Here is a 25514-nt window from a genome sequence, read left to right on the forward strand (position 1 = left end):
CACATACATGCACACACACTTCCTCCTGCCATAGCCACAAGAAACTATTAATCTAGGTCCTGTCTCTATAGATTTCTCTATGCTGGATTTCATAGACAGAAAATCCTACAACCTACCCCCAACAATAAAAAGGCAATAAAAACACAGAAAACAATCCAAAAGAAAGCGGAAAATAATAAAAACAACAACACATTAAAAATCAGTCAAAGGGAGAACAAAGGATAAGGTGTTAAATTTTAACCTAATTTCATCAGCCTTAATCCTCTTTCTAATACCCTCTATCTGAAAGCAATACCCTCTATCTGAGAGCAAGGCCATTCACATCCCTAGCCAATAATCACAGGGGATTCACCAGAGACTCCTGCAAATGGAGTTGGGGCTGACACAGCCTCTGTTTGTCCTGAAAGCTGAGTGCTCAGAATTTAAGCTCTAATGTTGTTCCCTCCTCTAGTCTCAGATTTTATTATTTACAATCCTTGGACCATACAGGCTCATGTGCTTCATCTGTATGAACTTAGCTGACACCCCACTTAAATGGCTACTTATTTTAAGACATGCCTTTAAATTGTCAGATGCTACTCTTATTTATAGCCAGGGACAATCTGATTTCTTCAGCATACTTTGCAAAGCAGCCATATCTTCAGTGATCGCTTCATTAAGGCAAGGACCAAGTAGGGACACATTCGAAGAATGGAGTGTATTAGATTAGGGTTTATGATGAACTGCAAGCTCAAAATCCATCCATCTAACGATGGTTTACATATGTCTATAACCATCATTTTAGCGCCACCATTATCAATTTTATTGCGATCATTATAATTTTATTGGGGAATATTATAAATACTCTCTAGGGGGCCATATGGTATTTCTATAGATAGTATCATTAATTTAGACAATGGTATAGCACTTAAAGTACGGTTGAGAAAAGCTAAATGCACTTGTATAAGACATATTTCTAGACGAAATTGCATGCATGTGGAGAGCTTGGAACTCTTAGACTCTTCTGGTAGGTTTGTTAAAATGTACAACCATGATGGGAAGTGACTAGAGTGCCACCTAAAACAGCTGAGTATAGAAATCCAGTGCAGTCAAGCAAGACCTCTGCTGAATAAATGCCCCAGAGAAGTAAGAGACACAATACAAGCAGACATATGTTCTCCCATGCCCATTACAGCGCAGTTCACAATAGCAAAAAACAGGCCAAACACCTATCAACAGAAGAACGGATGATGAAATTCTGGTACACACACAGTGGAAGACCATGAACTCCTAAAGTCAGAGATGGAACCATGACATGAATGGACCCAGAAACTGTAATGCTGAGCAAAGTTAGGCAATCACAAAAGGACAAAAGTTGTATGAGACTACTGTTATGGGGATAAATACCAGGACAAAGGCAGGTATCTATTCTAAAGTCAAGTAATTTCCTAATCTGGTCTCCCAGATTAAAAGGTCATGAGCATTAAGCAGGCATACCACCTCACCACCCCCCACAGCTCACCCCACCCATAAAAGATAAAGCAATGATATGGAATGCCTGCCTAAGGCTCATGGTCTTTATTTTCTCTTTTTTTTTCAAATCCTGACACATGCCTCTTACCTGGTTCACCTGCCTAACCCCATTTGGCTTGAGATTTGTAACTCTGGTTTGAGTCCGTAGCATAGCTCCTACCCTCGGTACAAGCAAAGAAAGAGATCAAGTGACAACCATTTTCATAAAGCAGGAATAACCACAAACTAGGTTGGGTTTTTGCTACATCTGACGGAACTGTTCTATTTCACTGACCCTCGCGGTATATCCCATGGGTCCCAGGCACTGTTGTTATCACCATGCCACCGCTGGCAAAGCTGTGACCCAGATTCTGAGTAACTTGTCCAAGGCTACACAGTTCAGAAGTATGTGTGATCCGGATAGTTATGCCTCCCGAGCCTATCGCTGCAAGCACTGCACAGCCTTTGTACCCGTTCTTAACATGTAAATGATGAAATCAGCGCTATAATGTACTGTCTTCATCTCTTAGAAAAAGCAAATAAGTATTGATTAACTACACTCAAGCAATTTTGAATTAGGCAGTCAGTTTTGAAGTGCTCCAAATCTTGCCTATTTGTGTGCATGCGGTGGTGGGCTGGCATTAATAATATGCCTGGTTAAATTCCCTCAGCATTTGGTAGTTTGAAACAGCCAACATACAGGTGGGAGGATGTGTGTAGCAAAGAAGCTACAGAAAATCTCGTTCTTTCCTTTGCAATTGAACTTATTGTGACACGTGGGGAATTGATTCTGCGAGATGGTGGGTTTCTTTGAAATGGTGGCTAATTCTGACGCATCTGCAAACACTTGACTCGTTGGTCACCCGCACTCCTTCAGCAGGCATGTGTGCAGGAGGGGACGTTGTCGCTGAGTTAGAGGAATTAGATGCATCGCAGCCTCACTCTGGCACACAGTGTCTGGCCCCCTTTCCCTCCGGAGAGCTTCCTTTGCATGCTCTTTCTGGTTAACAGCTCCTACCGCTTAAGCAAATACATCTCCGGGGTCCATTATTTCTCTCGTGGTCCCATTTCACTCTCCTCTTCCTCAAAGTGCCCTCTAAAACAGACCTGGGAGACATTCTTATCTCTACAAAATCCCCACCCTGATCTCTTGTCATTATTAGCCCACTGTCAGAATAATAGACCTTGTTGGTTGTTCCATGTTGTCCTGAAGGCACCAAAGACCTTGGACTCTTGTTTATATCCGGGATGTGCTTGGGGGAGCCTCAGAATCCTTGAGCTAAGTCTGCAGTGGACGGTTGCTTCATCCAAGAGGTGACGGAATGCTATTGAATCGTATAGCCCCTTGGTTCCGTATGGGAATGTTCTGCGAGAACAAGTGCAAACAGCTGAGACAAACATCAGAAAACACTCCTAAACCTTCGGACGGCAGGCTTTGCTCTGTATAAGGCTTTGCGCAGCAGCTTAACCAAATGGGCACACAATAATCAACTCAATGTTACGAGAGACGATTGCAAAGGCTGTGATTGTTTTTCTCCTAGTGAGAAGTATGAGTTCTTATATGCTCAGCTAACATAGATATTTGGGTTCTCTCAAAAATCACATTCTTGGAGCATCCTGGTAATAGACTGTAATCGAAGATGCCAGAACGCAATTTAATTTAGCCTTGTTAGGCGTTCAGTCCCCTGCGGTATGCCAGCTTAGTTCGGCAGCACTCTAGTAATATGATTTGGAGGATGGCAAAATCTTTCCCTAAGAAAATACACCTCACAAAGATGCCCCGAATGTTGGGAACCCCTCCCTTTAGCCACTGCTTCGGCAACAGAGACCACTGTCCCTGGAAGAAGTGGACCATTAACATCTGTTAAATCTGCCTTAGTAAAACTGATGTATTCAAGATTTCTCTGAACCTGTCATGAGTTTGCCCAACTCTGGTGCTGCAGTCGGTCCATTACACTCCTGCTGCGATCCGCACGGTCAGCCATTAGAAACCACCAGCAGCTCCCAGGGAAAAGACTGGGCTTTCTACTCCCATAATCAGTTACTCTTGGAAACCCACAGAGGATCGCTCTTGAGCCAGCATTGACTCAATAGCATGGAGTTGGGTTCTGATTCAAACTTAGACAAAGCAACCCTGGTGGTGCAGTGGGCTAGTCCTTGGGCTGTCCGTCACAAAGCGATGGTTCAAACCCTCCAGCTGCTTGGAGGGAGAAAGGAGCTGATCTGTTTCCTCCTATATTTTATATTTTGTAGTCCCAGAAACCCTCTGCAGTTTGCTGAATCCGAATCAACTCCACCTCAACGGCAGGCGGTTATGTCCTGAGGAAGAGGACATTTGTAACTGTCCTATGTCTCTTTGCCAGTTATCTACTTCCTTATCAAAATCGAAAGTCTGTCTCAAATGTTAAACCAAACCAAACTCGTTGCCATCAACTAGATTCCTACTTGTATTGACTCACTAGGACAGAGTAGAACAACCTTTTTAGATTTCCTAGGCTATAAATATTTAAGGGAGCAGAAAGCCTCATCTTCCTCCCAGTCTCAAATATGACACTCTCCCTAAGAAGCATCTCAGAGTATCGCAGACAAAACTATCACCTGCCGTATTAATTTCTCATTTTTATATATATGGTTCAGTTATTGAATCATTGAGAACCTGGAAATTGAAAATAGAAAAATAACCATGTGCTATGTCTGCCCATGGGCCCTCGTGTCCTCCAGAGTACCTTTGCCCAAAGGGCTAATAAGGCCAAGGAGCACATGCAGTGATCTTCAGTGATGCACAACTTACTGTAAATTTCAATAATTACTTACTGGCTTTGATTTTTACTGTCATGACAATTATTTATACATGGTGTTTTTTATTTGTTAAAAATTTTATTGGCATATAATTCATGAACTATACAATTCGATAGTTCATTCAGATTAAGAACACTTGTACAATCTTCACCACGATCAATTCCGGAGCATTTTCTTCCTTCTCGTGCTCATCATTATTGGAGCCCTATCCCCCCCGCACACTCCTGCCACACCCCCAAGGAACCATTAATCCAGTTACTGTCTCTATAGATTTACCTTTCCAGGATTTCATCTACAGAAAAACACTTTAAAAACAAGACCAAAAAAAACTAAAAACAATAATAAAGTAGAACAGAGAAAAACCTCGATCAAAAAGAAAGTAGAAAACATTAAAAACTCAAACAAATTGTAAATGGATCAAAAGGGTGTTTAATTAAACGGTGTTTAATTTTAACCAAACCGCATCTGCAATAATCCACTGCATTATCAACCTACTCTGCATGACAGCACGGCTGTTCACATCCCAGGTCCATTCTCAGAGAGGATTCACCTGAGGTTTCATCCACATGCATTTCCCCTTCACCTACTTTTTAAAAGGGTCAAAAGGGAGATCAAAGGATGAGCTATTACATTTCCCCTAGCCATGTCTGCCATCATCAACTTTACAAAGCTCTCTGTCTGATAATAAGTGATTCACGTCCCTCAGTGATGGTCAGAGGGTGTCGCCAGACCCTAAATCTAGGTGTGGACACTGCAAGGAGATTTGGGGTTCCACTGTCATCCATGGCCTTCTGCAAATTGGGTGTTCACAATTTAAGCTCGATGCCCTTTCCTCCTTCGGATTTGGATATTGTTATTTGCAGTCCTTATTTACACAGGCTAGCAAGCTTCTTCCAGGCGTACTTCGCGGACTCGCTTTGCAGACATTCTTGGAGAGGCTGGAAAGAAAACAACACCTGGCACAACTCACTCTTTTGATGGCAGTGATTGGATTGGTGCTCTTGTCTCTGGCCGGGTAAACAGTCGCAAACTGTCCCTCTCTGAGGAACCCTAGTTTTTCATAACGCTTTGCGCGCTCACCTCACTCCAAAAGATTCCAGTTCTTAAAACTCAACTCCCATCAAAGTCCAAGAAGTTCCAAAGACCAAGGGGATTTAAAGCTACCTCAGAGTCTCCAGCCTGGTATTTTTAGATAAACTTCTTTAAATTTAAAAAGAAATCAAATGAAGTTAATGGGAAAATCATTTAAATAAACTGGTAATATTTGGATTTGGCAAAACGATCAAAATCCATGAGGTGTAGATCCCGTATATACGCATGTATAAGCTGAGTTTTTTCAGCACATTTTTAATGCAGTTTTTGTGGTGAACTTAGGTGCCTCAGCTGATATTCAGGTCGGCTTATACTCATGTAGATTTATAGACGTTAGGAGTGTTCAGGTCATGGATGAATATCTGAAATGTAGCACACTCTTTCAGGAGAAACCGACCTGAAAGTACATATATTGTAATGTGAGGTTATGAAGGCAGTTTTCATCAGAGTCAGCGAATAATTGGGTTGTGTACCAGTCCACAGATCCTCCGTAACTGATCGTGTTTAGATGTATTGTTTCTCTTCGGGAGCTAGGCCATGCAACCCTGAGTAGGAAGGTTTCTCGCACACAAAACGGCATGTGTGTGAGAAGTGTTGCTCCGCTCAAAGGAAATGGAGGCATGGAGAGATGGAGTGACTTCCTCAGGGCCTATGAAGCTCAGGGTCCAGGGTCCACAATTAGAACCCAGGAGGTTTTGTTCTATAGACCTTGCTTTTAACCACCCTGGAGGCCAGCCTCCCTTTCTTCCACTTCCCCCAATCATGATTGAATGAAAGCACGAGGTCCAAGTAGGGGTGCACCTGTCTCTTCTGTCAGGCAAACACTTTGCATGAAATCGCCCTTAGAATTTAGAAATGATTCTAGAAGTACAGGTTTCTAAGCTTCTGTCTCCTTCTGGCAGAATCCAGAGCTGAATTTCACCCCCTAGACGAAACAATAGCTTTCTAATTCAATCCCTGTCTGTGGTGTCATTCCCACTCCAAGCAGTCCAAACACTGTATCCAAAATTATCTTAACGGGCAGGTCTGCTCACACATCCCCATGTAAAAGTGACATCGATGTCTCTCTTTGAGCAAAATCCAATGCCGTGTGTTTTTTCCACGCAAGTAAAATTTAGCTGAGGATCATCCAACAGCTGTTGCATCAGTCCATCGATAGGGAACTTCCAGAGGTTCGGGTGGGATTCAGAGGAGGAAATGAAACAAGGATATCATTGCTGATGTCAGATTGATCTTAGCTGAAAGCACAGAATACCAGAAAGATGTTTACTTGTGTCTTACTAGCTATGTCAAGGCATTCAACTACATGGATCATAAAAAACTCTGGATAAGCTTGAGAAGGAGGGGGATTCCAGGAGACTTGATTGTGCTCATGCAAAACTTGTAGCTGGATCAAGATGTAGTTGTGCAAACAGCAAGAGAGTGCAGCCTGGTTTAAAATCAGGAACTGGGTGCTATCAGGTTGTATCATCTCACTCTACTTACTCAATCTGTATCCTAAGGAAATCATTAGAGTAGCTGGCTCATATGAAGAAGAATGTAGCGTCATTGCAAATGACACGATCATTCTTGCTGAAGTCGAGGAGGACTTGAAGCACTTGCTGATAAAGATCAAGGACTATAGCCCTCAGTATGGATTACAGCAAAATGTCAGGGAGACTAAAATTCTCAAAACTGGACCAAAAGGTAACATCATGGTAAATGTAGAGAAGACTGAAGATGTCAAGAATTTTGTCTTACTTGGGTCCACAGTCGATGCTCATGGAAGCAGCAGCCAAGAGATCAAAAGACAAGTTACATTAGGTCAATCTGCTGCACAAGATGTTGTTGGAGTATTAAAAAAGCAAGGGTGTTACTCTGAGGACTCGGGTGCTCCCGACCCACGCCATGGCATTTTCCATCACCTCATGTGCATGATAAAGTTGGACATTGAATAAAGAAGACCAAAGAAGAATGGATGCATCTGAGTTTTTGTGCTGGAGAAGAATATTGGAAGTACCATGGACTGCTAAAAGGATGAACCTATCCATCTTGGAAGTAGAGCCAGAGTGCTCCCTAGAGGCCAGGATGGCAAGAGTATGGCATATATACTTTGGACATCGTTAGGAGTAACAGGTCCCTGGAGAAGGGCTTCATTGTTGGTGAGATGGAGTGGCAGTGAAAGAGTAAGGCCCTCAAGGAGACAGACTGATAGGGTGCCTATAACAGCGGGCTCAAACATAGGGACAATTGTAAGGATCGAGCAGGACTGGCAGTGTTTCTTTCAGTTGTGCAGGGGGTCGTTATGGGTCAGAACCGACTCAATGGCACCTAATGTCAAAGAACCACCACCACATGTTTGCTATTCCATTGTCCCCCTGCATCTCACCTCAGACTTACCTTTCCAAAATATTTCTTCGTTATGTCTCACCCTCACATGTGCATACTTTGAGGGAGTCAGTCGCCAGTTCAATTTTTGGTCATCATATCTAGTTTGTCAAAAATGGCATTTTTCAGGTTCTGTTTACCTCAGCTCCACTCAGACCCCACTCACATGACACATTCAAGAAGCTTTTCCACGTGTCCAAACCCAAGATTCTTCTTTCTGCCCCTTCTTTCCTGCTAGCTTCTTGTTTCAACATTAGGTGTGTCCCCTGTACTGGGCTGGTTAAATGGTCTTTGAATAAAAATATTGACAGTAGGTAATGAACTCTACTCAATCAACTTTCAACCCCAACTTCCCGCAGCACATTTATCCAGTTCTCCCTATGGAGTGGGCATTTAAGCAATTACATGACAGGACATTAGGCAAAGTGGGTAGAAGACGTTGCCCTTCACCCTGCAGCAGATCACACTGAGATATCTCACTGGCTGATTGATTTCCAGCAAGCACGGAAAGCAATGAATCTTGCATGAATAGTTTCCTGGCTATCCTACTCCAATCATTTATTCCTGCTTAGCATCTAAGTTTATTTTACATGCATATGTTTTATAACATGTTTAAAAAATATATTGGGCCCTATATGTTTTGACATGACAAATGATGTCTAAAAATCCAAAGAAATTATGAACACAAACAAAAACCATGCAATAAGTAAGTGCATTACTGGATAGCTTGTGGTAGCAAAAAAAAAAAAAAATTTAATTGCTGCCAGCAATTAGTGATAAGTAATAAATACATCATGGTAAAAATTTTTTTAAGAATAATAAATACATCATGGTCTGCTCAGCCAGGACATGCTATGTACTAGTTAAAATGATATTGAAAACATTTATGTAAAAGGTTCATAAAATGTTTAACTTAAAAAAAAAACATGAAAGTAAAGGGAACCAAGAAATAGACTCACAAATATAACAAAAAGAGTTTTTGAGAGAAGGGGCAAATGAACTCAATAAAGGAAAATCATCTTTTCAATACATTTTACTGAAATATATTTATTGGTGAAAATGGGGTCATGGTTTCAGGGGCTGTTCCAGTTAATTGGCCTAATAACATGTATAATGCTTCTGATTTACCTCCTAGTTCAATGCATAGTTCCTGGGTTCTCTAAAAGTAAACCTTGACTGAAATGTCATATTTTATGCAACATTAATTTACAATGAATCATGGGTTAAGGAAACTAGATTGGATTTCTATGAGTTAGAATTGACTCAGTGGTTGTGAGCTTGCTTTTTGTAATAAACATTAGGAAGAAAACATAGGGAAAGTATTTGAGACATTGAACTAGGCAGACTGTTCTTAAATTTGAAGCCAAAAGAATGAGCCACAAAAGAAAACATTGATATATTTGACTTCAGAAAAATAAAACTTTTTTTTACAAAATATTTTGCTAAGAGGATACGACTGCCTACAAGTTGGAGAAGATATTTCCCAACAATTTACATAACGTGAACTTGTATCTAAAATACAATCGTACAGACACCTCAAGACTCAACTAAAAAATAAGTTTAAAAAATCAAGTAGAAATAGGCAAAAAAATACATATGCATTATGCACCAAAAAAGAGATACAGATGGTCAGTAAACATGAAATGGCATTCAGTATCAATAGGCATTATTGAGAGGTAAATTAAAACCACAATGAGATATTACTGAATAGTTACCAGAATGTCTAAAATAAAAACTCGTGATACTCCCTGGCAAGGACAGAGAGAAACTGAGTCATTCATGTTGTTAGTGAAAGTTTCAAATGGTATACAGTTTGACAATTTATTATATAAGAGGGGGTACACCCCAGAAAGTGGGGAAAAAGCTCCTCTGGGCAGGTTTTCATAGTACACATTTTCCCTCAAGGGGAGCATCTAGCAACCCCCTCTGAGTTAGTGCACCCCGTGGCATCGCCTGGAAAGGTTCTCCCTGGTCACGGTGTATGTTTTCATAAAAGCAGTTTTACGCGGTGCTTATTTTTTGTGGTGGCCGATTTAAGAGAACAGGGTGCAGCTGTGAAATTTTGCTTCCTGCTATGAAAAATGTGGGTGAACCTGTTCTGATGTTGAACATGACATACAAGGACCGCAATATGGGGAAAACTGAAGTGTATGAGTGTTGGTTTTTTTTTTTCATTTCAAAAAGGGTGAAATGTCGATTGATGACAAACCTCATTCTGAATCTTCATCACCTTTCCAAACAAAGGAAAATGTGGATAAAAGTAATGCTCTTGTGCTCAGAGACTGACGGCAGACCATCGAAGACATGGGGAAATTATCTGGACTATCCTGGAGCTCAGTTCAGCAAATTTTAATGAGAGATTTGGTCATGAGAAGGATCGCTATGAAATTTGTGCCTTGGGTTCTGAATGACAGGAAAAAGAGTGTCGAGTGGAAACAGGACATGCTTTGAAAGGACAGCTCCAAAGCAGCCCAGACCTTGTTATCCAAGGTCATTACTGTTGATGAGACATGGTGCTATTCTTGGGACTCCAAAAGCAAACGTTAATCAAGCCAGTGGAAGACTCCATCGTCACCTTGCCCCCCAAAAAGCTCGTTGAATGAAATCAAAGATCAAGACAACTCTCATTTGTTTTTCTGTTGTTATCCTTTTATGTGAGGGGGGATAGTGCATTTGGAGTTCATTCCACCAGGTCAGACTGTTAAACAAGCTTTCTGTTTAGAGGTTCTGAAAATAGCGTAACAATGTGCAACAAAAAGGGCCTGATTTGTGGCAGATGGGGGACTAGGTTTGCCTACATGACGACATACCTGCTCACACAGCCATCTCAGTGTGCCAGTTTTGCGCAAAAAGCAGCATGCCTCCTTTGCTCCACACACCTTATTCACCTCTCACTCTATGTGACTTCTCTTTGTTTCCACAAATGAAGAGGGACATGAAAGGACAGTGATTTGATGACATAGAATTGGTAAAGAAAAAAATGAGGGAGGTGCTGTCAGCCATCCAAACAGGTGATTTGAAAAATGTTTCCAAAAATGGAATAGCAGATTTGACAATTGTATTAAATTTAATGCAGAGTACTTTGAAGGTGATAATGTTGTTTTTATTTTAAAAAATGAATACACAGCTTTGAAAAAAATTCTGTTTCTTTGGGGGGGGGTTGCCTCTTTATATATAAAAAAATCTACATACTCATACACATACATGCAACTTAGAAATGCATCCTTGGGCATTTATTGCAGATAAATGAAACATATATAGACCCAAACCTACATAATTGTGTTCCCAGTAGTTTTATTTTCAATACTTAAAACCTGAAAACAACCCAAATGTCCTTCAGTGGTTAAACAAAGTTATTCATCTCTCCAGAGGTTCCCAAACTTTTGGGCCTAGGACCTCCCTTTCTAAATAAATAATAAAAAATACTCAGTGCCCCCTTGACAACCAAAAACTTTCACACTGTAGCCCATAATTCAAGATCAAGTGTAAGTGTCTGATCTTACAGCCCCCCACCCCCGAGGTTGCTCCAGTGTCCCCTGATATTGTCTACTTTGGGAAGCAAGGATATATACCATGGACAATAAATACTCAGCTCTACAGGAATAACCAACTGATATACAATAACTCGAGTAGAACTTAGGAGAATAATACAGAACAAAGTAATACAGTACCAGAATTTCCAAATGCACAAATGACAAAATTATGGAGACAGAGAACGGATTAGTCGTTAGTAAGGCTCAACATTTCTCAAGCTGAAAGGACTGAAGAAAAAGTCAAACCTTGAGTTGAAATATTGCAGGATTCTGTGAGCCAAACACTGAATGACACAGGAAACATCAAAGAATATGCAAACCGGGAGGGTAGGGGGAAGTGAGGGAGAAAGGGGGGACAGATCACAAGGATCTACATATAATCTCCTTCCTGGGGGATGCACAGTGGAGAAGTGGGTGAAGGGAGACATCAGACAGTGTAAGATATGACATAATATAATAATTTATAAATTATCAAAGGTTCATGGAGGAGGAGGGAGTGGGGAGGGAGGGGAAAAATGAGGAGCAAATACCAGGGGCTCAAGCAGAAAGCGAATGTTTTGGGAATGATAAGGGAAACAAATGTACAAAAGTGCTTGACACAATGGATGTATGTGTGGATTGTGATAAGAGTTGTACATGCACCCAATAAAATGATTTCATTTTTTAAAATGAATATGCAAACAATACACGGACTTATTGTACCAAAAAGAATCGGTCAACATTAAGCCATTTCAGAAGGTAACATATAATGAAGGAAGTATGGTTGATGAGCTTCAAGCTCCACTGAGGCATTTGTGAAAAACAAACATTGGAGAGGTTTTCAACAAACAGACGTAACGCTGCAGGAGCTCACTCATCTAGGCAGAGATATTTGGGCGATACATACCCGGTCAAGTCACTGGAAAGCGATCCACTTTGGTGACCTTCGCGAAGAAAGATGCTCAACAAAGAAATATGAAAACGATCAAACAATGCAATGAATAGTACATACACGTCACATTTTGCTGAAGACCATTCAGGAAGAGTGGGAGTGGCACAGCACTAAGGCACTGCCAGAAATTCACTCATGGCCCCTTTGGGTGGGTTCGATTTGCCAATCTTTAAGCTACCAGTTGAGTCATGTTACACAGGGATCAAAAACCAAAATGCAGAGCTCATTGCCGTTGAGTCCATCCCAACTCCTACCAAGCCTGTGGGACAGAACAGAACTGCCCCAAACAGAACCGTCTCTTAGGCGATGAATCATGATGGAAGCATACTGACACATCTCGCTCCAAACCCAAGTGAAGGGTTCACACTCTTAGCTTTCGATTAGTATCCAACGACGTAACCATGTACCCAAGCTCCTTATCCAACAAAATCAATTTACTAATGCAGTTTCCTGTTTAAGGACGCTTGATTGTTTTTGAACACCTTCAAGCTTCAAAGTTCTATAAAATTTTGGTTTTATCAAGGTGTGATATAAATAACTGTAGTATTAACATTTTAAAATATCATGAGAACATTTACTTGTGTGTTTTCAAACACTGAAACATCACACGTATACTATAGATATGAATATATAAGTATAAACACTTGATTGGTATGTAGTTATAACAAAAACGACTTTATGAAGCTATACGTTAACACGGGAAAACTCATGGAGGGAAAAACAAGAACAGAATATATTGTTGAGATGATGACAGCTAGTGAGAAAGAAACCAGCCAATGCATTTGATAAAAAGAACTTATAGGCACGCGAGGAAGGACTTTAGGGGACAGTGTAAACCAAAGCCAAAAAAACAAGCCTAAAGATGCCCTTTTAAGAAACATCAGCATCAGCAGTGTACCTATGGTTTTTAGGCAGTATAATTGAATAGCAATCACACCACGTCACACCACAAGAGCTCAAGTCCCAGCTTCTCCAGATAATTGATTGGTGACTTCTGGCAGCTGCTCCTCTGTCCCCAAATGCCTGTATCTAAGATGACTATATAACCCGCAGGCACACTGCTGTTCTTAGGTGGCACTGAGTTGACCGCAAGCCCTAGCGACCTCATGTTGTGGAAGAGGTCAAATTGCTCCTTAGGGTTTTCTAGGCTGTGATCTTTCTGGGAGCAGATAATTCGGTCTTTCTCTCTGCAAACTGTGTGTTTGAACCCCCAGGCTTTAGCAGATTAAGTGCTGAACCATTGTGCTACCAGGATTTCTAGCGCTCCTACCAAATGGGATTTTTGAGAAGAGTTGGTGAACTCAACACAGGTGCAATGCTTACAAGTGTGCAGAACATAGGAAGCAAGGGAGGGAGGTAAATACTAGCTGCTGTTAGTATCTTCCTTCAAGCCTTTGTGGAAGAGTAAGAGGAGTACGCGTTCCCAGCCTTTGCTGCATTTCTTTGAAAGCGAAGTTAGTAGCATCCATCATATTAATGGGATGAGCATTTATATTTTATTTTCAGATTCAGAGAAATAGCAGTAAAGATATCTTTACATTATGAACTACAAGTATTGTTTACCCAAGAAAGGTTAATAGCTCTGACCTACAGAGCCTCCTTGGTACGTGTAAAGCCATTTCTTATTGAATTTGTCTTCCACTTCGACAAACCTTACAGACACACAGTCTTCATTCTTAGAGGTAAAAATGTGCAGTAGTAAGGTCATTCAGGTGCCAAAGTAATTTGAATTTAAATCAAATATTTTTTCAGAGAATGTATAGCTGTAAAATGCTGTCAGTCTAATGTCATCAAGAAAACTAAAAGCAAATGACATTTAAAATTTTTTTCAACATGCAAGAACACCATTTCTTAAAGAAAATCATGTAGAGCAGAACAGGCAAAACCATAATTATTTATATTAGGATTCTCTGGGCGGTGAAACTGCTTAGGCACTGAACCACAAAACCAAAAATACCTTGGAAGAAAGACCTGGCGTTCTGCTTCTGAAAGGTCTCTGCCTTAAGAACCCTACGGAGCAATTCTTTTCTGTGCAGATGGGGTCACGTGATCAGGAATGGACCCCCACACTAACTAGCAACAGTAACACATTTTGTATTAATTTACAAATGCACACGTCAAATTTTCGGCAAACTCAGAGACATGACTTCCCTGCCTCTGATCAGCAGAAGAGGGGACAAGGCAGTTAAAAGGGTCTTCAGAAAGATGCCTTGTCTCCTTCGCCCCGCTCTTGAAATGAAATGAGTCTAAGGGTTAGTGTCAGAACCAAGGGGTTGACTCCCAGCTCTGATCTTAGCAGCCATAGATCATGAGTGAAAGTATGTCATCCACCCAGAACCTCTGTTTCCGTACCTGAAATTTGAAAACAGTAACCCATGCTCACACAGCAGTAGGCACTCTATTAAAGGGAGCCCCCTTTTTATCTTTAAGGTCATAGGAACTGGGAGTCTTGGACCTAATCACGATCCTTCCTTTTCTTATAGGTGTAAGTACCTCAGTGACTATGGTTAAGTGGGTTTGCGCTTCCTGCATGTACATTCCACACTTGCTCCTATTATTGTTCAATTTGTGTTCTCCTTGTGTCTTACTTCCCTCTGTAAAGTGTTTTATAGCTCATAACGTGTGTGCAGGGTTGAAAGCGAACTCAAATCCTTTGTGCAAAATGTTTGGGGGGTGGGAGTGGAAATACTTAACAAGGGTCAGCCGGTTCCCTTTTGTCCACCAAGGATAGGAACCAAATTAGAGTCCTTCCCTCTCTGTGCAGTGGACAGGTCTTCCAGATTTTAAGAGCGCCTACTCTGCTTTCTGGTGGTCTAGTGGTTACACATTACGCTGCTAAACACGGGATGAGCAATTCAAAACCACTAGCCACTTCTCAGGAGAAAGATGAAATTTTCTACCCCAGTAAAGAGTTACAGTCTCAGAAACCCATTGGGCAGTTCCATTCTGTCCTATAGGGTCACTGTGAGTCAGAATTCACTCCATGGTAGCAAGACCCTACTCCCAAGGGAAAATGGATTATGTGAGTTGGGCTGCTAACCATAAGGTCAGCAGTTCAAACCCCCAAGCGGGAGAAAACGGTGGCAATTGGCTCTGTAACGATTACAGCCGTAGAGATCCTGTAGGTCAGTTCTACTGTGTCCTATAAGGTCTATGGGAGTCAGAATCAACTCCGGGGCAGGAGGTTTTATTTGGATTGGCATGCTGATCCAAGTAAGGCCCAGAGAGCTTCACTCAAAGTAGGCATAGCCACACAATGCCAGGCAGAATCATCTATCCCTTTTCTACTTGATTCCTCAAGTAACTATTAGCTGCTCTGTATAAAGTCCACCTCGCATTCTCAGTCTTCAACCAGCCTTCACCTGCCAGCCAGCTGTCTTCTGCTCAGGGAACAAGAGTGGATATTTGTAAGTACTGTGCAAGACACAATTAGGAACGAAACCTGTGCTTTAAAGGATGTGCATGAGGCATTCCAAAAATAAATAGGTATCCCAGCTTGTGACCTGATTGTACCCCCCACCCCACCTCAGTCCTAGCCGTTAGCTATATCAGATTTTTCCAGTGTGGGTTAAGTGTTTCTACTGTTGAGAAGCATTGTCATTGAAAGAGCGATAAAACTCATAGACTCAAAATCTCAAGAGTGACGAAAGTCCTATGCAAATTACTAGGAAAATATTTTCTCTCGCTTTTGAATGAGATTGGGCAATGTAGGAACACTCTGAGTAGGTTTGAAGTCCCTCCACCTGGTCAAAATGCTTTGAGACAGAGAAAGAGTGGCTGATGGCTTGCATTCCGACAGAAGAGCATTGTGATTTTGCTGAAAGGCCTGGCCCCTCTTGAAGTTTAGTTTTTACATCCTTTATCTGAGTAGAAAGCAAAAAAGAGGTTTCCCGAGTTCTCCTAATAGAAGCTATTGAATGATCTGCAGAGGTAGCACTGAGGTGAATGGAGTCCATCAAGATTTGCCACAAGTAGGAAATAATTATCGCAAGGATTCCATTAGAGACAAAAGCTACCTAAACTAATAGAGACAGAGAAGGCTGACCCTTTGCAGGCTCTTAACTTTCTCTAATGGATGGCCTTAAGTTGAAATCAAGATTCAACTGGACCATTGATTCTAAAAAGAAAAATATTGAGCATAGTGGCATATAAGCAAAAGCTTGGGGGACCAATGGTCACATAGATTTACTCTTCAGTCGAAACTTGGAATGAAGGGTGTTCTTATTGTTGCTGGGGTTTTGTTTGTTTGTTTGTTTGTTTGGCTCTGAGTTCACAGGAGTGGCAGCAAAACGACGTTCTATTTTATCACCAGTGGATATTTGTTTTCATGGAGAAATAAAGACTCCCTCTAACCAATCCACTGAACAACAACAACAACAGCAACAACGACAAAAGCTCTGGAGTTTTAGAAGAAAGCATTGCATGCTATATATTGGTGTTTTGAACCCACCCATCAGGGCCACAGAGGAAAGTCCTGGCCAACTGCTTTCAAAAAGATTACACTCAAGAAAACTCGGTTCGACTCTAACACAGGAGGTCGGCTTGAGTCCAAACCAACTTCAGGCACTGGGCCTGGTTGAGTGGAAGAGGTAGAGGCCAGAATCGTGTGGCAAGAAAGGGAGCCAGGCTTCAAGTTCTGCCCCTCTGCCAAGACACTCTGAAAGGTCCATGCGTGTGCCAGGTCTTAGAGGGATAGCTTGCAGTCTCCGCGGTAGTAGCCGCATGCACTTAGATCAAATCATCCGTGTTTGTGAAAGCAGCAACCGATGCCTTTGCCTTTCCCTGCGTGGAATACCCGGAGTGTCAGATTGGTAATTAAGTGGTCCGTTAGAGAGGGAAATTTGCTAATAAGAAATAAAGGTACAGCCACTGTCTGAGTGTGGGGTCAGTGGAAGCCGAGGATGTCAAAGAGAGAAGGGAAATCGTGGATGAGCTCTTTGATTGTCATTGAAGTTAATATCAGGTTGCTCCCGTAAGCTGATGCCCTGAAGTGCCCAGTCATATGGAAGTGGAAGCAAACAATTTATTTTAAAATTTCAAGCTGAGCATTAGGAGGAATAAAACCCCAAATTTATGTCATTTAAGTGGGAATACCTATATACTCGATATACTGGTTAGAAACTTGCTCATTAATAAATTTGATCAATAACATGTCCTGAATTACTATAGCAACCCTAGAATAAAAATAATGAATTCTCCCCCCCCCCAAATCATATGTAATTTTATACACTGAATAACAAAGGATTCCCTATAATGATTCAAAAAATTCGTAGGTGCATTTCTCATGGAAAACTACAAAATATTTTAACTTCTGGGCAAATAAAGTTTAGTCAATCTGTATATATTGATTAAATAAATTGCTATGTGTACATACAAATACATAAGCATATATATATATAAATATATATAAAGTTAGCTGGAGTCATGTTTAGTTAGGCGAAGTGAAAGAGAATAAAACATTTTTAAATTAAAATGTACTTATTTTAAATATAATATGAACTAAAGTGATAATATGGTACAGTAGTTGCAACATAGAACAATTGTAAGGATGGCGAAGGACGGGGTAGGACTCTGCTCTGTTGCACGCAAGGTCGCTCTGAGTCCCAACCGACGCAATGGCCCCGAATCAAAGAACCTAAATGTTACTCTGCGTTCTTGAACTTCAGAATATCTTTGACCTCACCATGTATCTATCTGTATTATAGTATCTGTGCAGCCGTGCTTTCAAAATAAACTTCCGTGTACATTTCCTTCCATTCTTCATCTGTAATTCTGTGAAGTACCTGAGACATGAGATCCATTTTACAGATGAGACCCCTGAGACTCAGATGTCTCAGGGATCTCCTCAATGTCACTCCACAGCCAAATGGCAGAATCTAGAATCAAATCTGGCTTCTGATGATTCCACCCAATGTGTGTGGGTAAGGTATGTGGTGACAGTGAGGATGCTCCACAGCTGACGGGGTCAGCTGATAGCCGTTGTAAGATGGAGTCTGGTTTGCTTGTGATAGAGAGAGGGAGAGAGGAAGGGTAGGGAGGAAGAAAGGAGACAGTGGGGGCCGGAAGGGAGGAAGACAATGAAAGAAAGCCTCAAATAAGTAAGTGGATGGATCTAGGTCTCACACTGAATGAGAAAATGACGCCTGTTTGTCAAACAGTGACTGCTTGCTTGCAAGATGTTATGCTATTTGGGGCTCACTTGTATGCCTTCCAGACCACATGACACCTTTGTTCAAAAAAAGACACAGCACATCACAGAAAATGAACATTGTTATCCAGCACCGTGTCACCTAGTGAGATGAAGCTGTTTGCAGGCAATCACTGTCAGCAGCTTGGCCTTTGAAAGCCCATCATTCACTCATTGGCTAAACCCAAACTAGAATGCAGGATAGCAGTACTTGGTGGTGTTAGGAGGCTTAGAATAAAACCCCTAAATTAAATACGTAAATGTGATTTTTGGAAGGTTTATTATGGTGCCTAGTTTTCCTTTGCTTAGAAATCATTTACTTTTTTATCGGACTCGGGCATAGGAATATTACCTACATCGCGCTATATACTTGCCGCTATCTTCATAAGTCTTTAAGTATGGAAAGTTCACAGTATCTCCCAATTGTGTGTGGCAGCACGTTTACAGTACTCACAGGTATGATGTGTCTCGGTGAGCTGGAGTAATGTTTACTCCACGTGAGGAAGGTCTAGAGAGGCCAGTCAGTCAAAGGAGTTGGCATGTTCACTTGAAACCTCTCCCCCAGACTGGAGTCTTGTCACAGCTGTGAGACCCACGCTAACTGGCCAGCCGTGTATCTCTGTCATCAGTTTACAAATTCAGAAATTCTCCAGATATGGATAGGAAAAAATACTGAAATGCTTATTCAGTGTCTGGCTTTGTAACAAAAGGGACGTCTTGCCCTCAAATATGTTCATAATTATAATTAGCTTATATCGACTCAGAGAGTTTTCCATTAATTTTAAGTACTCAGAGTATTTTAATTTTAGATACTTGAGTTATGGAATTTGTAAAATCCAGATAGCCTTGAATTTGAAGGTATATCTGATAACTAGTTTAGGGGAAAACATACTAGAGTATGAATTTTCTGGAAATGCTGAAGGTTTTCTGTATTTGCCAATAAGTAAATCCCATGATGTATTTTTATATTACAAACTAAGAGAATAAAAGAAGCTTAATTTGTCCGTAAGATATTTTCCAGTTTTCTAAGTAGCTTCCATATGCTGAGTATTCTAACTGTACAGGGTCTTCAGTAGACTCCAAATGGAAAGAACTCAGGCAGCAAAAACTCTTAAAATGAAAGGACTTTGTAGACAAGCAAATGGATTCTGGCTCCACTTAATTCTAGCCCCAATCCAGGAAAAGTTAGTTCTTTTTTTTTGGTGGGGGCTGTAAAATATTTTTTAATTGTTTTATTAGGGGCTCATACAACTCTCATCACAATCCATACGTACATCAATTGTGTAAAGCACATTTGTACATTCATTGCCCTCATTATTCTCAAAACATTTGTTCTCCACTTAAGCCCCTGCCATCAGCTCCTCATTTTTTTCTCCTCCCTCCCGACTCCCCCCTCCCTCATGAACCATTGATCATTTATAAGTTATTATTTTGTCATATCTTGTCCTGTCCAACATCTCCCTTCACCGACTTTCCTGTTGTCCGTCCCCCAGGGAGGAGGTCACATGTAGATCCTTGTAATCGGTTCCCCCTTTCCAACCCACCCTCCCTCTACCCTCCCAATATCGCCACTCACACCACTGGTCCTGAAGGGATCATCCACCCTGGATTCCCTGTGTTTCCAGTTCCTATCTGTACCAGTGTACATCCTCTGGTCTAGCCAGACTTGCAAGGTAGAATTGGGATCATGATGGGGGGGGGGGGGAGGAGAAGGGAGGAAGCATTTAGGAACTAGAGGAAAGTTGTATTTTTCATCGTTGCTACATCACACACTGACTGGTTCATCTCCTCCTGAGACCCTTCTGTAAGGGGATGCCCAGTGGCCTAACAATGGACTTTTGGTCTCCACTCCACACTTCCCCCCTCATTCACTATGGTAAGATTTTTGTTCTGGTGATGCCTGATACCTCATCCCTTCGACACCTCGTGATCACACAGACTGGTGTGCTTCTTCCATGTGGACTTTGTTGCTTCTAAGCTAGATGGCCACTTGTTTACCTCCAAGCTTTTAAGACCCCAGATGCTACGTCTTTTGGTAACTGGGCACCATAAGCTTTCTTCACCACATTTGCTTATTCACCCGCTTTGTCTTCAGTGGTTGTGTCAGGAAGGTGAGCATCATAGAATGCCAATTTAATAGAAGAAAGTATTTTTGCATTGAGAGAGTACTTGAGTGGAGGCCCAATGTCCTTCTGCTACCTTAATACTAATCTATAAATATATGCACATAGATCTATTTCCCCATCCTCATATAAAAATATATTTACATATGTACATGTCTTTATCTAGATTTCAATAAATGCCCTTTGCCTCCCAGATCCTTCCTGTATTTCCTTTGATTTTCCTCCCATCCCACTATCATCATGCTCAGTTCCTACCAGGATTTCAGCAATTCCTCTTAGAAACATTACCCTTGATCATGCCCAACCAGGCCTCCCACACCCTCCACACCACCAATTTGCATCACTTGTTGTTCCCTTGTCCTTGGGTTTGTTAATACCACTTCCTTTCCCCCCCACCTCCCCTTCTACCATGTCCCCCCATAACTGTCGATCCCATTGTTTCTCTTCGAGATTGTTCATCCAGCCTACCTTATTTACAGACCTGCGGTGAAAATAACATACACAAAAACAAGACAGAGCAAAACCAAGCAACAATATACAACAAAACAACAACTATAAACCAATGACCAAAAAAACACAACAAGGGAAAAAAGCTTGTAGTTAGTTCAAGGATCATTGGCCTTTAAGAGTGTTTTCCAGTCCAGTCTGTTGAGGCACCACACCCTGGCCCCAAAGTCCACCTTCAGTGAGGGGCATCATATCTCATAGTGGGGCCGGCCATGTGGTCCTCTCTGTGGATTGGTTGCTCTAATTGGGAACATCATCCTCATGGCCTGGTGGGCCAGGATGTGCTCCACTCTCTCATTCTCCCCTTCATCTGCTCCCGTGTGCTCCGATCAGATATGTCCTTCTTCCGGAGCTGCAGATTCAATGCCGTCCTTTGAAATAAATTCTTCTGGTGCAAAGTTAGTTCTTATAACATGGTCTTGCTCTATACTCGCCTTCCTGAGGAGATCCATGAAGAAAAGGGTGCTACCGCACAGTGTGGTGGAGAAAGCAGATGGTGCTCGGTGAACAGAAAGAAGTGTCTGGGCTCTTTAAAGGCTTTTGTTCAAACAGTCATTTAAGTGAGCTATCAACTAAGTCCACATTGAAGAAGCATACCAACCTGTGTGGGCCAAAGATAACAATAACAAAATCCAAATAGGATGAAGGGAACAGTATCAGAGTTGAAATTGTGAGCACTCAATATGCAGACGGCTATGGAGGACAGTGGGAACCCAAAATCCACCTGCAGTGTCTGGTAAAGTGAAACCTCTGCAGATCCCTTTGGGTCACAGGGACACGAACAGCTTTGCTATCAGACAGAGATTATTACAAACTTGATTATGCTGGATGAAATTATTGTATAATATGATACATGGTCAGATTACCTCCCTCTTGACCCAAACTGAATTTGCTCTAGGTTGAAATATTTCCAGCATATTCCATTACATAAACTTCCTCTCTGACTTTTTAATCTATGGCTTGTGGTCTTTTCTTTCTTACTCTTTATTTTTATCCTTATATTACTATTTTTTCTTTCAGTTTTGTTTTTTATTGTTTCTGTTAGGATGGGAGGAGGGTATGATTTCAAGATACAGCCTACATCATCATCAACTGGAAGCCAGGGCCACAGCTTCACTTACGACGATTAGTAATTAAAATTCAGAATAACATAAGAAAAATGCGAAACCCTTTGAAACCGAGTTGCATTCCTTTAAAATGAAGAGGGGAAGTGATTCCTTGTCTTTCATATTTTTACTTAATGAGTAAGGGAAAAAATTCTACCCTAACATTATCAAAGACTTAATAAATCCAGAGGTCCAAAGATAGAGCTCTCCCTTGGGGTTAACAGCTGTAGTGGTAAGATCTTTAGCTGAAAAAGTTTCCAACATGATTTACATGGAACAAATCAGTTTTAGGTTTCAAAATACATTTTCGATCTGCAGCAGTTTACAAAATGCAACACAAACCAGCCAAACATTCTATTGACTTGAGCCCAGAATGGGAATTGGCAGTGAGTTTCCCACATTATAGGGGAAAGGGAGCATCCATTTTCACTTAGGATTTTTATTTTCTTGTCACGACACCAGTGTTTGCATTAGTCTTTTTTTCCCCTTTGCCTGATGAAATAATTAATTTTACTCAGGTTCTGTGTTAGTGGTAACACCCTGCCTGTCTTCAAAATGTAACTCATCTCTGAAAGACACAGCTTGGTGGAGGCTGTATAAACAAAACAGCCAGGTGACGTAGGGGATTCGTTCCACTCCTCAATCTTTGTTTAGAGCAAACAGCAGGTAACGCTCACTTATTTTCTCTTTTCATTGGTGTGTGCGGGCGTCCGTCGACTGATATGTGTTTAACTGGAGATAAGAGGAAAGGGCCTTACTTATACTTCTGTGTACTGAAAACTCTTTGCTTTTATACCTGTAAAGATATCCCTTTCCTAAATGCCAACATGAAAGGAATTTGAAGTTTTATTTTTAAATGTTGATGTATGGAGATTGGGGCTGCCATGGGGCTGATAAGGACATGAATGAGTGATTTCCCATGATACATGACAATCTTGAGGAAGACCCTGAATTTGTGATTTTTCCAATTACGCACATTAGCATCAGGCATGGGGATGATGGCCAGTCTGTTCTTGAACAAATGGATACTCCCCTCTTTCATTTGCAGTGAGATTAGGTTACTTACTCCATCTCCAGTAAGACACCACCACCTGATGTCCGTTTGGGCTGGGGTCAAATGAAGCCGATAGACTAGAGGAAAAGAGTCCCATGCTCACTTTCAAACTATGACCGTGTCTCGAGTTTTACCATTGTTTGAAGTGGTAAGCATTTTGTTACACATTTAAATTACAGATGGGCCAATGAATCATTTTCTTTACAGCACATCAGCCCCTGTATTTAAATCATCCACGATCTACAAGCTGGGGAAGAGTGAGTGAGTATGGGATTTAGAAGGGGGACACTGTGATCTTTTGTCACCATTAACCATTGCTTCTGCCTTTATTCACTGGGTTTCACACTTCAAAAAACTGAGTTTTTTTTCCCTTTGAGTGACTTTTTGGCCTATTTTCTATATCTAACAAATAAATAGTAACTTCTTAAATAAGATCTTAAAATTTTATACCATATCTAGGCACAACTTTCCATAGAAAGTAAAATAATTACATTATATACCACCCTTGGAGCAAAGAATGAGCTCCAGGGCAGTGAAAAGGCGTTTTAAGAATAGTAGCATTTTCAGGGGAAACATTTCCGGAGACAGTAGAATAATAGAATTTGTTTACCGGCATATAGAATATTATTGAATTACAAAGTTTAACCTTAAAGGTGACACTTTTCAATGCCTCTATTGTGGATTAATAAACAAAACCCTGTAGAGCAGTAGTTCTCAACCTTCCTAATGCCTCGACCCTTTAATACAATTCCTCATGTTGTGGTGACCTCCAATCATAAAATTATTTTCGTTGCTACTTCATCACTGTCATTTTGCTACTGTTATGAATTGTCATGTAAATATCTGATAAGCAGGATGTATTTTCATTGTTACAAATTGAACATAATTAAGCATAATAATTCACCACAAAAACAATATGTAATTTATATATTGTAAAATATTTATTTCTAATGACAAATAAATGAAATTTTGTCTTGAAGCATGGTGTAGCATGGGTAACAGTCGTCACACCGGCTACTTGTATGTGGGCATATCTGCATGGGCAGACCAGCCTGGAGATGGATAGAGGAGCGGTGTCTTGGTTCCTAAGACAATTGGAAATATGTTTACTCTTGGTCTTAGGTTACCCCTGTAAAAGGGTGGTTTGACCCCCAAAGGGGTCGGGACCCACAGGTTGAGAACCACTGCAGCCTAGATTAAGGTGCTGGGCCTAAAGGTCTGGTGCAAGTGAGCAAGAGAGCTATCCAGCCAGAGAGGAAAAAGACCCAGACAATATTTACTACTCATAAGAAATTTACAAAGTAGTAGAATAAAAAACATACAGAAATAACTAAACTATTTTTAAAAACATGGTTTACACTATGACAAGTAAAATGAATTACAGGATTCGAGAGATGGAACAAAGATTCAGACTCAAGTGTTCTTCCTCCTGGTTTATTTCTATCTCTACAAGAGTGTAAACCCCGTGAAGGCAAAATTTGCACTTGTTTGTGGTCATCTTCTCATTTCTTACTAAAGTACTTGGCACGTAATAAATGCTCAAAGAATGAACAAATGAATAGACTTTCCACCCTGTAATGCTGCTTCTTAAAAGAAGCAGTGTTATGCGTTCCCCAAAAGCATTATAGTCATTCAGCAGTGGTTAGATCGATTCTCTCATTAGTGATTCTCAGTAGGTATTTAATAGCATTCTAGTGAAGGAGGCTTGATGGCACAGGTGTTAAGTGCTTGTCTCCTAATCAAAAGGTTGGTCGTTCAAGCCTCCTAGTCAATTCTCCAGAAGAATGCTTCCGTAAAGATTTACAGTCCTGGAAACCCTGCTCCATCCTTGGAAGGTCACTGAGTCAGAATTGATCTGGTGGCAGTGGATTTCTTTGCTCATTTATTTGTGGAGGGGTTGGCTTGTGGTATGCCAGAGCATAATATTTCTCTCATATATCACACTTAAGAATACTAATACAGTGAGTTGCATATTTTTAGCTTTCTATTTGCAGTATGCATTTTGAAAATCACTTGTGCTAAAGTATGAATTAAAGCATACAAGGAGTTAATCTCCTTGGTCCTAATATATTCCTAGCACATGTAACCCACGGATCATGTTACTAGGAAGATGGCTTTTTTTTTTAAAGAAGTAATAATCCTTGGAAAATAGAAATTTGGCCACTTTCTATTGAAGAACTTTTTGTTTCTAGGATACAGGTTGCTATTTAAATGCTTCACAATTAAAGAGCCTGGGAAGATGTCTAATAAAAAAATTGGACATTGTTATATGACCATTCAAGAAATCTCAGTGCTTCTAATTATGATCTGTCTGGTTTAATGGG

This window comes from Tenrec ecaudatus, chromosome 8, assembly GCF_050624435.1.
Source record: "Tenrec ecaudatus isolate mTenEca1 chromosome 8, mTenEca1.hap1, whole genome shotgun sequence".
Taxonomy (NCBI): domain Eukaryota; kingdom Metazoa; phylum Chordata; class Mammalia; order Afrosoricida; family Tenrecidae; genus Tenrec; species Tenrec ecaudatus.